Raw genomic sequence first — 16,861 nt, 5'->3', positions numbered from 1 at the left:
GAATGAGATTTGTTTCCAATCTAATCAAGAAGGATAAGGAATTTGGGGAAAAAAAATCTGTTCTATAGTAATTAAAGTTAGTCATATGGGCACTTGGCTCTAAAGATTTGGATGTAGTGAATCTACCCAACCCCCAAGGCTAATGACTTGGATGGTCTTATTGTATTCTCTTGTCCATAGCAAAGACTGATGAATCTAGCCAGGGAATTCTCCACCAGCTCTGCTTCTCTGAAACCACAAAGTCAGGAAATGTAATCAGAGTGCTCAGCTGAACCAGAGCAAGAGCTTTCCTAATGGCTGTGACTTTAGAAATCACATCCATTAGATAAAGTGATTAAATATACATCAGTCTTTTGGCAAGAGAGCCATGAAGATATTGCAACAGAACATTATCACATGACCCACCTATTTTGCTTGTAAAAGAAACATGTTTTCACCTTTGATGCATATCATCCCTAAATTCCTCAGCTCAGTTCAGGAAGGAATTTTTTCATGATAAGTTGTAAGCGGTTCATAATTTTACATGAACTATAAAGTAATTGTGTGGCTGATAAACTTTATAAGGAAAATGTTTCTGACTTGCTCATTTCACCACCCTGATGTGTGGGTTTTTGTTTTGTATTATTCTTTTTAGGCTTTTCATGCTTCAAGGCTTCAAGATATTTTGTTAAACTCTTCCCCTGGAAGCCTTTGTGTCCCCAGATCAGATTTTTTAAAACTTAGATATGAATGTCTTAAGTGTCTACTTAGAAAATATGTGTGTGTGTGTGTGTGTGTGTGTGTGTGTGTTTATACATATATGGCAGGCAAATTACTCTTAGTACTCTGAATAAGCTTTTTTTGTTAAAATAATGTTTTAAAAATATTATAAAGAAATGTCACCATCAAAATAGCATTCACTTTATATTAGTAGTTGAAATAATTCCTGTCTCTTACCCTTAGTTATAACCATCTTTTGATTAATAATATACTGCCCTTCACATTTTAATACACATGCAACTAAGCCACTGACGTAATACATATACTTAAAATGTTCTTTTTGAGCTTTGAATAACCTTTTGCCTCTTCCCTGGTGACCATCAGCAGGCAAGATGATTGACAGAGAATGTGTTTACAAACATGGAATCATTGATGTCTGAGTTAAAAGTGACCTCATAAAATATTGTTCTAATTCTCATTTACAGACAAAATTCTGAGAGGTGAATTCAATGTGTGTAGGATAATAGTGATCACAGTTAAATAAATAATAGGAAGTAATTATCATTTTAAAACTTTCATTAGTGAATTACTAAAGAATTACTATGCATACTACTTCCTCTTCCCAAAATCAAAACTTCTCATATTCTTAAATTTCTGAATTCCTAAAATCAGCAGAGATGAAGGGAAGGACCAGCAACTATACTTTTGTTGTGTTCTGTGTTGCTGAGGCACATACAGGGATGCCTAGTTTCATGAAACCAAGTGGTAGGGACATTACACACAATGAGAAAGCTGTTAAAGGTGGAATGACCAGACAAGAATGAAAATGAAATTCCTGCAGGGGCATCCCCATAGTTTTTCTGATAATCTCTCTCCTTACGTAAAAGCTTTAATTACCGGTAAATTGTCCATGCAGGAATAATAGACTCATAGAATTTTTGTAGTATAAGGAATTTTATTGATGTCATAGTAGAAAGCAGTCATTTTGTAAATGTTTTTGGTGCCCAGAGATACTTTATTTATGGTACAGGAAGTTATAGACAAGTTCACAAACCAGGAGCAGAAAAGTTTTCAAATGAGAAATATTGCAGACCGAGCATGTTAATTTGATTTGTTTGCTTGTTTGTTTGAGACGGAGTTTCACTCTTCTTGCCCAGGCTGGAGTGCAATGGCACAATCTTGGCTCACCGCAACCTCCGCCTCCCAGGTTCAAGCAATTCTCCTGCCTCAGCCTCCTGAGTAGTTGGGATTACAGGCATGCACCACCACGCCCGGCTAATTTTGTATTTTTAGTAGAGACAGGGTTTCTCCATGTTGGTCAGACTGATCTCGAACTCCTGACTTCGGATGATCTGCCCGCCTCGGCCTCCCAAAGTGCTGGGATTACAGGCATGAGGCACCACACCTGGCCTGAGGTATTTTTATATACACAGCAACTCTAGATCTTATAATGTATTGTTCCTATTATCTACTTAGGGTTTTTAGGAATATTATGACCTAATTTAAAACTTCGTAGAGATATTCTAATTTTCAGAATTAACAATACTTTCATTTTCTCTGACCTTTGAAATACTGCTAAATTGCAAAATGAAGTGGAAGTACACAGTAGATTAGTAAAACATTTGATTCAATGCATAAATTGAAATAAATAAAATGAGATTATTTAGAAAATGATAATAAATACAATGGTAAAAGGAAGAACTCATTACATAACTTTGTGACTTTTTTCTTTTTCTTTCATTGGTTCCTTACATTTTGAACTCTTTCTCACTTTTTCTGTTCCCTTCTTTTTAAAGTAAGGAATAGAGAAAGAGTGTATACAACTGAATAAGTATTTATTGACTACCTTCTAAGTACCCCATTCGGCTAAATATGGGAGTGGAAAGATGAATAAGATGGTCACAGGCTGGGGGAGGGTGATCATGATGAGAGAGTTTTTTTTTTTTTTTTTTTTTGGACGGAGTTTTGCTCTTGTTGCCCAGGCTGGAGTGCAGTGGCACGATCTCGGCTCACTGCAACCTCCGCCTCCCGGTTTCAAGCTATTCTCCTGCCTCAGCCTCCCGAGTAGCTGGGATTATAAGCATGTGCCACCACACCTGGCTAATTTTGTATTTCTCTTAGTAGAGACAGAGTTTTCCATGTTGGTCAGGCTGGTCTTGAACTCCTGACCTCAGGTGATCCGCCCATCTCGGCCTCCCAAAGTGTTGGGATTACAGGTGTGAGCCACCGCACCCAGCCACTACTTTGGAGGTTTAAGAAAAGTGGTTGTAGGTTAAAAGCTCTTGGATTGGCTTCTGAGGGAAGAATTAAAATGCCCTATTGGAGCATAGCCACCAATCTAGGATCTTGAGTCTTGAGTCGTAGATAGGTGGGTGGGAATGAGTATCAGGGAATGGGGCTGGGACCTCTTAGGACAGGCCCTTGTGGGTTAATCCCATTAGCTATTGAGGAGCCACTGATGATTTTTTAACAGAAGAGAAATGTGATCAATTTTTAATTACCACTCTGACAGTGATATGTATTCACGGATAAGCCAAAAAGAGAGTGGAAACCTAGAGACCTGAAGACCATTGTGATAGTACAGATAAAAGATAAAGAGAAAAACCAAAGGGAGAGGGTTTAGGGTTGATTTAGAAAGTATAATCAATAGCCCTCGTTGATTAGATGTTACTCTATTCTGAGTTCCCAGGGAGTAAATGGTACTTTTTATTTCTAGCACTGGCTACTGACTAGCAATCATTTAAATGAGCAGGTTAAAATAAGAGTATATGAAAAATTAGAATTTGTGGAACTTGAGGGGCATATCTAGGCTGGGAAATAGCTACTTGTCATTTTTTTTTAAACTGTTGGAACACTTTCTATTCTTAGTTTGTAGGAAAAATGTATATGATAATCAACAAACAGTTACACATGTGCAAAGGTGGTATATTAACTAATTTTCATTGGCTCATGAGTTACATGCTACCTGCCATCCTCTTGCCTCTTCCTCTGTGGGACCACAGATTGTCAGCAGAGAAGCTGGAAGAACCCACCATCTTGCCATAGGAAAAAGGTTTGGTCCTTCTGGAACATGCCTATGAAAAGTTGCCAATTTCCTATGTAGGTCCTGGGTTTATCTGGAATTCAAATATGACTAGACACCATGTATTTTATCTGGCACTCTGATCCTATGTTTTTTAAAAAATATTTATCCCCTTTGTCTTTTCATGACCTCATTATACAAGTTCTAGATCAGAGTGTAACAGACCCCTTAAATTCTGTGGCATGAGCTTTAAATGCCTGTTAAGAATGAGGCTGGGGTAGGATTGGCTACCAGTGAATTCCAGGTAATTTAGACACTATTCCTGGATTTGTTTTCAGTGTTGTCATCTAATGATTGTTTCACATAAAGTCTTAATGTGTTTATTTCTCAGGAAAAATGATGGAATAGTAGCAACAATGCCACAGGTGCGTTGTGAACATTAATTAGTTAATTACAAAGCATTTAGTTGAGAGACATTCTAAATAGCACAGAACTCCAGGCTTTCCACTCCAACCAGGGGTCCACTTAAATAGCTCTTTACTAAGCCAGGAGAAACAAACACATCTTGTACATGAGGTACATCACACACTAGGCCTGTTGATCTCCCAGGGTGATTTTCTGCATGAAAACGTATCCCCTGGATGTCAAGGGCTTTCTAAGAGCAATGATTCATGATCCCTCTGGATTTAGGACAATGTTATGAAATTATTTTCATCTGTACTCTGAAATAATTGCTTGACATGATTAAAGTATTTTATATTTTGAGCCAGAAGTTGTAGGTGTAATTGGAAACAACAGAATACTCAAAAAAATAAAAGATCCCAAAGGAGAATAAGAAGAGCGAGAGAGAGAGAGGAATGGGCCATAAAGATGGCAAGAGTGATGGAGCAGTGCCTAAAGATTTTAGACAGACTCTCAGATTTACTCTTCTTACGTTCTCTCTAAACACCATTCTTATTAGTTCAGCATCACCATAATAACTGAAAACATTTAAAAAAGTGGACCAGGCAGATGTCAGCAAATTGATGTGGAGAAATGGGACAGTCACATGGATGACTCACTCCCAGTCCCAATTCACTATTTTATTTTTTCATTTGAAATATCCATCTCTTCAGAGTTCTGTCTAGTGTGAGGTTCAAACAATTTAGATGGTTGTCTCAAAACTATTGTGCAAATGTCTGTTTTTCTGTATTGTTGTGTCTTTCTGACTGTTCCTCTCCTGGCTTTTCACCTACTATCACAAATTACATACTTTATTATGTACTTGTATTTAACATATACTTTTCAATGAGCTGGATTTCCACCTGAACCCACGCTTTAAAGAGAACAATGATAGGTTTCTCTGCACCTGCTCCGTATTTAGTAAGTTTCCAATTCCTTTTGGTGTCAAACAATAGCAGGTATCTCTGCAGTCCCTTAGGTCACTAATGTGCTTGGTTTTGTTGTCAGGGTAGCAGCTGAACCATATCTTTCACAAACAGGAGATACATTTTTTTTTTTTTCCCAGCTTGAGCAGAGCATCACACATTTATTAGGAGAAGTGCTCCTAGAGGCCCATCTCTGTGTCTTTGACGTGGTTCAAGCATTATGTACTTTAAGAAGTTTAATACATTTTCTACTGGAAAGTGTTGATTTGTTTTAAAATATTAAAATCTTACTTTGCTGAGATAAATAAAATGTATTCAGGGTTTTCCAAGACAAGTATGAGAAACGCCAAGTTACAACAGGTTCATTATCAGGGAGAAGAAAAGTTTCATGATAATACTATGATCTTTGCTATTGCATTTGGAATTTAGTTAGACCTAAATAATGAGAAGACTTTTGTGATGATCTATTCAATTTTTATGGCCTATGGCCTTTTTGAGAAATTGATTAAGGCAGGGGAAAGGGGGTAGTGGTAGGGCCTCACTGACTCTTGTTTTCTTGTTTGTTTACTCTTTTCACAAAGTGGTAATACAAATTATCTCCCACAGCAGCACAGGTTGCTCAAAAGCCCAGAGGAACAGGAGAATGAGACATTCTTTATTCATATTTCAGTAAGGTATTCTTCTCCATCTTGCTTGTTTCAAGGCAGATGACAAAATTTAGTGGCCATTTCAGGGCAGAATACTCCCAAATTCAGGGAGGAAGCTAGATTCAGTTGTTTTTCAGTAATATTGGAAAGTGTAATGTATAACACCCTTGTTTAAACAGTTGCTTTCTTCCTAACATGATAAAACTTCTATCGCTAGAAGATATTCTCTTGGGATGAAAATAGAAAGATACAGCATAGGCCCCTTTTATTTTATTTGGGGAAGAGGTACTGGTAGGGGAAAATACAACCAACAATACCATCTTCATTACTAATTATGACAACTTACAACTTCAGGAGCTCAGGAAGAAGGAAAGCAACAAATACCTTCATCTTCAACAGGATTTTCTGGCAATTATATCTGTTTTTGTTTGTATGTTTGTTTGTTTGTTTTTTCCTCTATTTGAAATGCCTATTTAGATTGTTTTTCTGGAACTTAGTTTTGTATCAATAAACCCCTTTTTGCTAGGTTTGTTACTTTTTTTCCAAGAGCATACTGACCTCAATGTAGTGAAAGTTTTCAAAAGAGGCAAATGTAAGCTTAAAACCTGCCTCTCCCCACTCCCGATCCATCTCAAATGAGCATCTGTAACTCTCCATGAATTAAAATGAGGATGATAACATGTTCTAAGTGTTATAGAAAAAAATTACATTTGTAACACAGGGTAGCTGCTTTATGAATATTTTTTCTAAGTTATACACACCACAATTCATTACTGATTTTGTCATGATGTCCTGAAGAAATCCTAAAAATAGAAATTCTGTGAAAGAACACTGAGTACCACAAAATCAATATATATATATATATATGTCTTGATTCATTGATTCATTCATTCATTCAGGGCCTTACATAGCAGTCATTTGTTTGCTATTCTTCCACATGGATGATTAAAGACTACTGAAGTCACTAGATACCCATCTTATACGGCTAAAATATTTTAACTCCTGGAGTAATTGGGGTATATTGACAATAAAATCAGCTCAAATCTAATTTATTTATTTCGTGAGGTCTAAAATGTAGTCAAAGCTTCCATTTAGTTCCTCTAGAAAAGCTTCTGGCAAAGATAACAGAGGACATGATTCAAATGCTTTCCGTCTTACACTGCTGCTTCACATCAGGGGCAGAGTATTTTATGTTTCATGGCCTTCTCTTCCCACGTATTTTGGGTTTTCTCATCTAAACGTACAGCTACGATGTCAGTGATGGAAATTTCCACCTCTTAGTTTGGTATCTTGGTTGTTTTTTCTTTCCCTGTTTGCACAAAAGATTTTAGGTGGCTTTCCAGAAAAGAGACATGAAAAGGATCACTAAAAGGAGCTTCAAAACAAATTAGATTATTTGTTCTGGGGAGAAAAATCATAGCTGCAGGAAATTTCATTGTGCCTTTTACGCAAGATCTAACATGCTGATGAATTGCTAGTATAATGATTATTTGTAGAGCTGGGTTTCTTTTGACCAAGCCCAGTACTCTTGCAAGGTTAAACAATTCTAATGGCAGAATACTTGAAGGACCATTTTCTAAGCCAATGTACAAATTACAAGTCCTTAGTTTCGTAAGATGCTGTTTCATCAAAGGCTTTACTTTGTGGTTTCTCATATTTCACATTCATGTTGACTCCCGGGTGATAGTTAATGGTATCTTTTTCAGTAGTGCTATATTATCAGCTTCAAATGAAATAATAGATACTAAAAAGCCTTATTATTAATGTCATATTTTGATACATTTTTAACTTTATAAGGCTTTTTAGTATTATTAATGTCATATTTTGATAATATTTTTAACCTTATACTTCATTTGTTCTAAGCAATGTGATGTGATCAATAATTTTTCAATTAAGTACTTTTCTATTTGTCTGTGCTAGTTTAGATTAGTTGTTTGGAATATGATGTTACTGTAACTAAAGCAAAGTTTGGATTCCTGTAAGAAGACTTAGCATTTCTCCATAGAAAGACATACATACTTTTAGATAATTCTCCATGATCCTAATACGTTGTCTCACAAGTAAAGAACTGACCCTTAGCATTTTGAGATTTAATACGTATTAAGTGGTTCTTGTGCTTTGCCCCTCTACTCACTTTATGTTATAAAGCATCTACACAAAATAGACGATTTGTACATTATCTATTGTAATGCACACAATAATATAATGAAGATGGGGACAATTGCTATCTCCACTTTTTCTTTTCTTTTCTTTTTTTGAAACACAATCTCACTCTGTCTCCCAGGCTAAGTGCAGTGGCACAATCACAGCTCACTGCAACCTCTATCCCCAGAGGCTCAAGCAAACATCCTGTCAGCCTGTTGAGTAGCTGAGATCCACTCCCCTCGGCCTCCCAAAGTGCTGGGATTATAGGCATGAGCCACCACACCTGGCCTTCTGCTTTTTAAATGAGGAAACCGTGGTTTAGAGAAGTAACAACATGTCATTACATGCAACGAGAAAATGACAGAATTACAATTCAAATCAGGTTCTTTCTGATAGTTCTTAATACCATCCTATATTCCTCAAACCAAAGCTTCCTTCTTGCTTGACTTTGAGATGATGTAGAGACTCATTCTTGAAATAAAAGAAATATTTTATTTAGTTTTTTTCTTTTTCCCAGAAAAGTATTTTGTATCAATCAAAAACTTTTGAAAATACAAGCATTCCTAGTTCTATAAAAAGTATTTTGAAAATACAAGCATTCCTAGTTCTATAAAATATTGATATATGTAGTCTCCTAAAAGCTTTGGGTTTTTATATGTGAAGCCTTTACTTCTGTTTTCTTTTTGAAATAAAACATTGATTAGAATTCTAAATAGGTTACCACAAATCTGTAATTTTTTTTCCTATAAAACAAGCAAAGTATATGACAAAAAATCTGTGTTCCTTTTTCACCTCACCAAGAAAATTAGTGTAATTATTTCATATGAATAAGACTTTTTACCTGCACTACATTATTTAGTTAATTTTATAGGCTCTAGAAAGATGTTATGCAAGAGAAGACATTTCAATTAATCTGATGTTAAAAGAATGCTAGTTTTAAAACTCAATGCACTGTATGTGCTAAAAACATTTTTGCAGCATGAAAGTAGGGATGGACAGGGACATGTTTGCCTGGGTTCTCCAGGGAAGCTTTGGTGGTGGATATATGCAAAGGACATAATCTGTGGTTTCCAAAGTTGAATATGCACACCTAAGAACAATGCTGGAAGAGCTTTGTCTGCATTCTTATCTTTAAAAGTTTCAATTTTATTCAAGATCAAGGTAATGATAGATTTAAAAAATAGTAATAAAATAAAAAATAAAGTTTCAATTTTAAAATGTATATGTTTTACACTGCATCTGTAGATTGTTTATAATTTAGCAAGCATATAAATTCATTTATTGGGAGATCTTTTATTATTACTGGTATTGCTATTATTTAGCTGGTAAGAGTGATGATCAAAAATAATCAGACTGTATTCTAAGCGTGAGGTAGAAAATTTTCTCTGACTCTAATTGGTCTAATCTTTAAAAAACAATTTAAGCCACACTATAATTAAAACCATAATGTTTGTAACACTTAATTACAAGGATGGAAAACTTGGTCCTATAGTTATTATCACCTTAAGGAAAGGCAGGAAAGCTAACTGCAGTAATTGACCATTGGCATGTTGAAGGGGTCATGGTTGGCCTGCAGTGTCAGAAAGTGACTGAACAGGGACATCTCCGTACGGCATTCGTTGACTAGATTGGTTCTATTACTGATTGAAGTCATTTGTGTTTTTTGTACAAACTTTAAATAACCCAGACATTCTAAATGATTTTAAAGTAAATGCGATGTATTATTAGTGTTATATAGTCTATACATATGTGCTCATGTGTTTGTACACTTTTCTCTATTTATAGGGCATCATAATTTCTCAAATATGAGGTATAATATAATCAAGACAAGACTTGGGAACAACATAGTATACACAATAATCACAGTTATTATTTTGACAAACATTTATGCCACACATGCAGACGCACAAGTTTACAACCCTTCCTATGTATTGACATTATTCTGCAAGTATGCTTACAAAACAATATAAGAGAGATCAGAATATCCTAGTATTCTTATGGTTAAAACCAAAACCTTTCTTGTATTTCCTGAATGAAATGACAGATTATGTTATTGATGAAATGGATATGTCCTGGCTTCCTTGAGACACAGGCTGTTAGTAAAAAAGCAATTAAGAAAATAACAAAGAAATGAAACAGCAATTCCTCTTCCTTTTTCCTTTCTTCTGTACTGTGTCATAGCAAAAGTAATATAATAGCAACTAATAATAGGAAACCTCCCAGACTTTGTAACTGGATCTTTCATTTTTCCCACAGCAACTGTGAACTAAGAATTTATTCACAGAGCAGCTGTAGTTTGTTTCCAGTAACCCTTATCAGTGTCTCTTTGTGGAGTCTTAAAGAGAGCCGTGTACATATTTAGGCATATTGGCTAAACTAGTGCCTTTTAAAACATCTGCAGGTCTGTTGTTGCCAATTCTTTTATCATCTACTATCAAAATAACTTTTCTTAGATGGTATAAAGTGGTAGAAGCCACTGAACTCAAAGCTCAAAACCTGACTTCTGGTTATAGCTTCAATTTTTCCTTAAACATGACTTGCTAACACACACCAGATTTTGTAAATCTCAATGTCACCATAGGTAAGAAAAATGAAAGGGATCTTTGCATTTTATATTTTAGAGCATTGGTATATGTGAAAGAGCTTTGAAAATTATAAACCAGTGTAACTCACCATGTCATTATATAGATATGACTAAGTTATTCTTGAATGTGGAATTTCCATTTGCTTGACAAATGTCATTCTATTATATACATGATAGTTAAAAGCATCTTATTTTCCATTTATTTCCCAGCCCAGTTTTCAACTTTTCTTTTAAAAAGATAATGTCAATTAAGAGATATTCCCAAAGGAAATAGTTCTTTAGAAAATACTTTAGTATATCAATGTACATAATAATATGAAGAAATGCAGTTATAAAAATAAAATATACAATAAATACACAGCTACCATATTCTTGGCATATATTTGTACATGAAGAAATAAACTTCAAAGTCAGGCAGGATGGCTCACGCCTGCAATCCCAGCACTTTGGGAGGCTGAAGTGGGTGGATCACTTGAGCCCAGGAGTTCAACACCAGCCAGGGCAACATAGTAAAACCCCATTTCTATAAAAAAATAGACAAAACTTAGCTGGGCATTGTGGTGCCTGCCCGCAGTCCTCGCTACTTGGGAGGCTGAGGTGAGAGGATCACTTGAATCCCAGAGGTGGAGGCTGCAGTGAGCTGTCAATGCACTACTGCACTATAGTCTGGGTGACAGAGCAATACACTGTCAAAAAAGAAGAGAAAAGAAAAAAGGAAAGAGAAAAAAAAAGGAAAGGAAAGAAAAGAGAAGGAAGGAAAGAAGGAAGGAAGGAAAAAGAAAGAAAGAGAGAAAAAAAGAAAGAAAGAAAGAAAAGAAAGAACTTTGTGATATGATTAGAGGACTAAGTCTCAAAGATTAGAAGCCTGAGTTTTAAAAAATTCAAAAACCAAGAATCAGTAGCAGTAGTTGAGAAAGTAACACTTAGTGACAAGTAGTTTTGCAATCAGTGTGGAAACACTATTTGGTAAAAATGCAGATGTATTTGACCTTCAAATAATAGATATGTCAATGTTAAAATTGCATGTTTTGAAAGAAAACCCAAGTCAAATAGTCAATATAAATTATAGATTATATTTCTCAGATAATTATAAATTATAAAATTTCTGAGTACATTCTTCCCAAGGTGTGTGATTTGGGGATTTTGTCTTCACTCATTTTCATTAAGGAGACTGGTTTCCCATTTGTTTTCTCTTTTCTTTGTTTTCAAGCTGTAATATTGTAGAGTAAACCCTAGCCAGGTGCTTGTCCTGCCTAACCTCATCCCCTCTTTCTAACAGACAACCCGTGTAACTTCCTCACCAGGGAAATAGGAGATACAGTTCCTGAGGTTAAATCATTTACTCAAGTTCACACAAGAGTGGTAAAGCCAATGTGTGGACCTATAATTTCCTACAATATGCTACCTCTCTAGGTAGTATAATTAAATTTCAAAGAGAAACGTCAGAAGAAATTCCATATTCAACACTAAGGTTCTCATCTCTTTTATTTTCTACCATATTATTACATAGAAGTTATTTAATTTAAAAGTCTGATTTTAAGGTAACTTTTATACTATTAACCCTCTTCCTTGAAGTGGTACATTTGCAAGTAATTAACAAATACTTTTTGAGCAAGCACTTGTTTAGGTGCCAGGAACTCAATTTTTTGTTAATTTAAATATAGAGACTTGATATCATTTATTGGGGTGAAAGGTAGATTAAAACACCTTCTCATCCACTTTCATAAATTCATTACAGTTAACAGAGGGAGCCTATAAAAATACTAGGACATAGGGACTCGTTACATTTTAACAAAATTCTAAGAACATGCATGTCTTTCCCCAGGCATTTAACTTCCCCTCCCTCCTCCTATTTTTTCATATCTTAAAGTAAGATCTAAATTAAACATTTAGAAATTCCCAAATTATGTTGCTGTTGATAAAAGGCCACTGCATGTGAAATCAACCTTTTCTGTGACACATTATATATCAGAGAGTCAGCTATTACTTGTTTGTGCCTTTAAGGAAGTTAAGACCAACTTGCCTGTCATTTTAAATTTGATTTCCAAAGAGCAGTGTGCCAGAAATTTGGCTTAAACAGACCAACAAAGCGTGGCTTCTAGGTGTTCCTGATGGGCAGGCATTTTTCAATTAACTTTCTGGGGATTGTTTTATTTAATTACAAGGACAGTTTACCATATGAACTACTCACTGATTGAATTTCTAAACTCAAGTCTGCTGAATAAAGCCGAATGAGTCATCAATAAAAATTCAGATGCCAAGACCTTTGTGACAGGTACATACCCTAAGCCATATATTTCTGCATTTTGAAGTTTTAAAACACAGACATCCTTCCTCTAATGTTATCTTTTTTCCTATACTGGCCTGGGAGTAAGAGATCTCAGCTGTGTTATCTTGAGCAAAGTATCTGACTCTCTACATACCACTTTAGTTTCCTTATTTGTGAATTGAAAAATTCAATGAACGCAAGTTGAGACACATTCTACAAAATAACTGATTTGTATTCTGCCAAATTGTCAGGTCATGAAAGAAAAGAAAAAAGTGAAGATCTTTGCAGATAGAAAGAGACTAATGAGGTATAACAACTAAATGCAATAAAAAATGGTGAAATTTAAGTAAGACATGCAATTCAGATAGTAATATCATACTGGTGTTAATTTTCTGTTCTTGATAACTATACTATGGTTCTATAATTGTTAACATTATGGGAAGGGGGCAGGGAGTATAAGGGAATATTTAGTACTATTTTTACTCCTTTCCTATAATTAGCTCACAATAAAAGTTTAATAAACAAATAAAAGTTAGAAGAGAGGAGGAGCCAACAAATAGCATAAGTATAGAACTGTTTTTGTACACATGGGCATCAGACAGATAGTAATAGTAATATCTTGTATAATTTTAATATAAGGAGCACTGAAAGAGGAAAAAAAATAAGCCCTAAATAAATGCTGATGTTGTCATCTTACTTTGGAACCCCCTTAATGTGGTGACTCCTTTAAGTGGGCATGTCCGTTTCATACAGAGTTGGAGTTGTTACAATTGATATGGGTTCATGTGACACAAGCGTTTTTTTAAGCAGGGCAACTCCTACAACTGCTCAATGTGGACCTCATCTCCTTGTATTTGGATAGATATGCTTTGCTGCATGGATTGCTGCAAAACTGCTGAAAAGACTCCCATACAAGGAGAATGCCTGGCACTACTCCTCTGTTGGAAAGCTCTGGTTTCTCTCTTGTATCCTGGGAAGAGTGCTGCCAAGTACTCCATAGACCTCTTCTTATTTCCTTAACTTGCTGTGTATACTTTGAAGCATTTGTGTGTCAGTTTATTTTATTCCCCCCTGCCTAATAATCATAACAACAATAATAGAGGTATGTATTGAGTTCTTATTGGTCCAAGTATGATTCTAGAGTGTTTATATGCATTAACACATTTAAATATTCAATATCATTTTCATTCATTTTACCAATGAGTAAACTGAGATATACAGTTAAGTAACTTAACCAAGGTGACCTACCTTTTCAGTGTTGGAGTCTGGATTAAAAAGAAGGTAGCCTGGCTTGTACTGTCCAGCCTTTAGAAATACTACCATATTCATCTGCTGAATTCCAGCTCAACTTTCCTTCTTTCCTACACCAGCTCAAACCAACTTCTAACCCCTTGTGTTTCCAAGATACTTTTAAAATACTTCCATTTAAGCTATTCTGCCATGTTTTGTACTATGATCATTTATCTACAGGTCTTTCTAAAAACCATTAGCCTCTCGGGACTAAGAATTTTCCTGGTCAATGTCAAATTTCTCTTTGTATGCTGGTGTCTCCAAAGTTACTATTTCCAACCCAGCCTCCCATTTTGAGTTCCAGACTAACATGGTTAGCTACTTATTGGACCTGTCTACTTTGTGTCTCCCAGGCATCTCAAACACAGGATGTCCAAAATTGGATTTATCATTTTTCTTCCCTGTTCTTTAAGCCTCATCCTCCTAGTTTCCTCTCATAAGAAATCACAGCAGTATTAACTTGGCTGGCCAAGTCAGATACCTGAAAGTAATCTTGGATGCTCATCTCACTTCTGGAATCCCAAGTTCAACTACCACTTCCAGCCTTTCATTCTCTCTCAAACTTAACCACATACCTATACCTCAATATGTTTCCATACCGCACCCCCCACCACCACCACCAATCATGTCAGTTTTATTCATTTGGTAACCGCTCCTTTTGAAGCTCTTTGTGCAGAATACAATTGTTTAGTTAATATTGAAAATGGTGCAAACTTGGATGTAAGCCAGCAAATACTAATAGCTAAGCAAATAGATATATGATTTCCTCAACTTGTACCAAAGAAAGTAATAAAATAACATTTTATTGAGAGAAATTCAGATGAAGAAGATAAAATAATTACAGTGGAAGTTGTCTTCCACTTTGTATATCATACAAGGTTTTAAGCTCACATGACTGAATTTGAATTGTGCTACAAGTATCTTTTAATGCAAAACTGTAAGTCAATTTTCTAGTGCTATAGGACAAAATCTACTGCCATAATAAAAATTAGAATAATTCTTTTTACTGTTACAGAGACTACCACAGCTCAAATGTTTTAATTTTTTTTTTATGGCATAGCCACGAATGCAAGTAATCACAGTTTAGGGGAAAAATTCCTTTACTCGTATAATAATTTTCTCATAAAAGACTTGCTTACAAGGCTGTTGTAACATGCCTTCCAGATGAGTCTTCAGAAATAACTGGAAATTGTTGCAGAGACTCTCTGATTGAGTTCGTAGTCATAAAAATTATACTTATTTTGTGGAGGTAATACAAATATAAATTTGGTGGATATTTGCATAAAGGTGTGGTATTTATTCAAAGTTAAACCAAAGTATAAATGGGACTATGAACAGTGTTGGCTCTTCTGCCATATTCTACATGATGCTGCTCAAACAGCATCTGATATCAGCAAAGTAAAGTAATTGTCAGTAAAGAAATTGTCAAGAAATTATTCTATTTCAGCATTTATTCTGTTCAGACTCAACTAATAAAGAATTTTTGTAATTTTGTTGGCATTTATTATTTTTCAGTTCTCTCACATTTTAAAATTCATTGACTCTCTTTAATATATGCAGTTGAGAGAATTCTTAGTTGATTTAAAGCACTGAAATCATACTTTAATTCTAAAGAAAAGGTCTCACAAATTCTTGCTGACTTTTAAAATAACCCATTGAGGAAAGACTACTTATTTCTTGCTCATAGCATTCCATATCTTTTGGCAATAGGATTATGCAATTTGAAAGAAGAGTAAACAATGTTAATTGAAGCCCTCCATTGCTTACAAAGAGTTGTTGAATGTATTAAAGATAAAATGAATGAAAAGTTTATCCCTTATATGCCAAGGCTGTTTTAAGAGAAACAACACAACTTAGGTACAGGGAAAAAATCAATATTGAAGTGGATAATTATTTTTACATTTGTCATGAGTATATTTTGTTTTTGTTTTGTTTTGTTTTGTTTTTATTATTATTATTATACTTTAAGTTCTAGGGTACATGTGCATAATGTTCACGTTTGTTACATATGTATACTTGTGCCATGTTGGTGTGCTGCACCCTTCAACTCGTCAGCACCCATCAACTCGTCCTTTACATCGGGTATAACTCCCAATGCAATTCCTCCCCCCTCCCCCCTCCCCATGACAGGCCCCGGTGTGTGATGTTCCCCTTCCTGAGTCCAAGTGATCTCATTGTTCAGTTCCTACCTATGAGTGAGAACGTGCGGTGTTTGGTTTTCTGTTCTTGCGATAGTTTGCTGAGAATGATGGTTTCTAGCTGCATCCATGTCCCTACAAAGGACACAAACAGGAACACTTTTACACTGTTGGTGGGATTGTAAACTAGTTCAACCATTATGGAAAACAGTATGGCGATTCCTCAAGGATCTAGAACTAGAAGTACCATATGACCCAGCCATCCCATTACTGGGTATATACCCAAAGGATTAGAAATCATGCTGCTATAAAGACACATGCACACATATGTTCATTGTGGCACTATTCACAATAGCAAAGACTTGGAATCAACCTAAAGGTCCATCAGTGACAGACTGGATTAAGAAAATGTGGCACATATACACCATGGAACACTATGCAGCCATAAAAAAGGATGAGTTTGTCATGAGTATATTTTGAAACGGATTTTACCCTTGAAGAATTTGATCCTTTAATGAAACAGGAGAAATTATATGTACTCAAAGAAGGGAATAAAAATTCATTGCAACGTTCTTTTTTGTCAGTGGAAAACATTTTTAAAAGTTGTAGATCAAAATATGCAATCTAATCCTGAAAAATAAAAAAGAAAAACAAGTTATGTCATGAAATATGGTATTGTGTTCTTTAGCAAAAGAGCAAG

At 35.2% G+C, this 16,861-nt stretch overlaps 1 protein-coding gene and 1 long non-coding RNA gene across 2 annotated transcripts in view; one reads left to right on the top strand and one right to left on the bottom strand.

Moving 5' to 3' along the window:
- The window catches only part of LOC105483303 (sodium voltage-gated channel alpha subunit 9), a 180,808-nt gene that overhangs the window by 30,149 nt on the left and 133,798 nt on the right, over positions 1–16,861 (top strand). The gene's annotated exons all lie outside the window — the stretch shown is intronic.
- LOC105483306 (uncharacterized) overlaps positions 16,199–16,861 on the bottom strand; it is a 41,471-nt gene continuing 40,808 nt past the window's right edge. Inside the window, exons 5-6 of the long non-coding RNA XR_988164.2 lie at positions 16,654–16,791; positions 16,199–16,296 (exon numbers count right to left, since the gene is read on the bottom strand). This is a non-coding gene — a long non-coding RNA (uncharacterized lncRNA). The remainder of the gene's footprint in view (positions 16,297–16,653; positions 16,792–16,861) is intronic.

Source organism: Macaca nemestrina, chromosome 11 (genome assembly GCF_043159975.1).
Source record: "Macaca nemestrina isolate mMacNem1 chromosome 11, mMacNem.hap1, whole genome shotgun sequence".
Lineage (NCBI taxonomy): Eukaryota > Metazoa > Chordata > Mammalia > Primates > Cercopithecidae > Macaca > Macaca nemestrina.
Note: the sequence above shows the minus strand (reverse complement) of the source record. Positions and strands in the feature narration are given on the sequence as shown.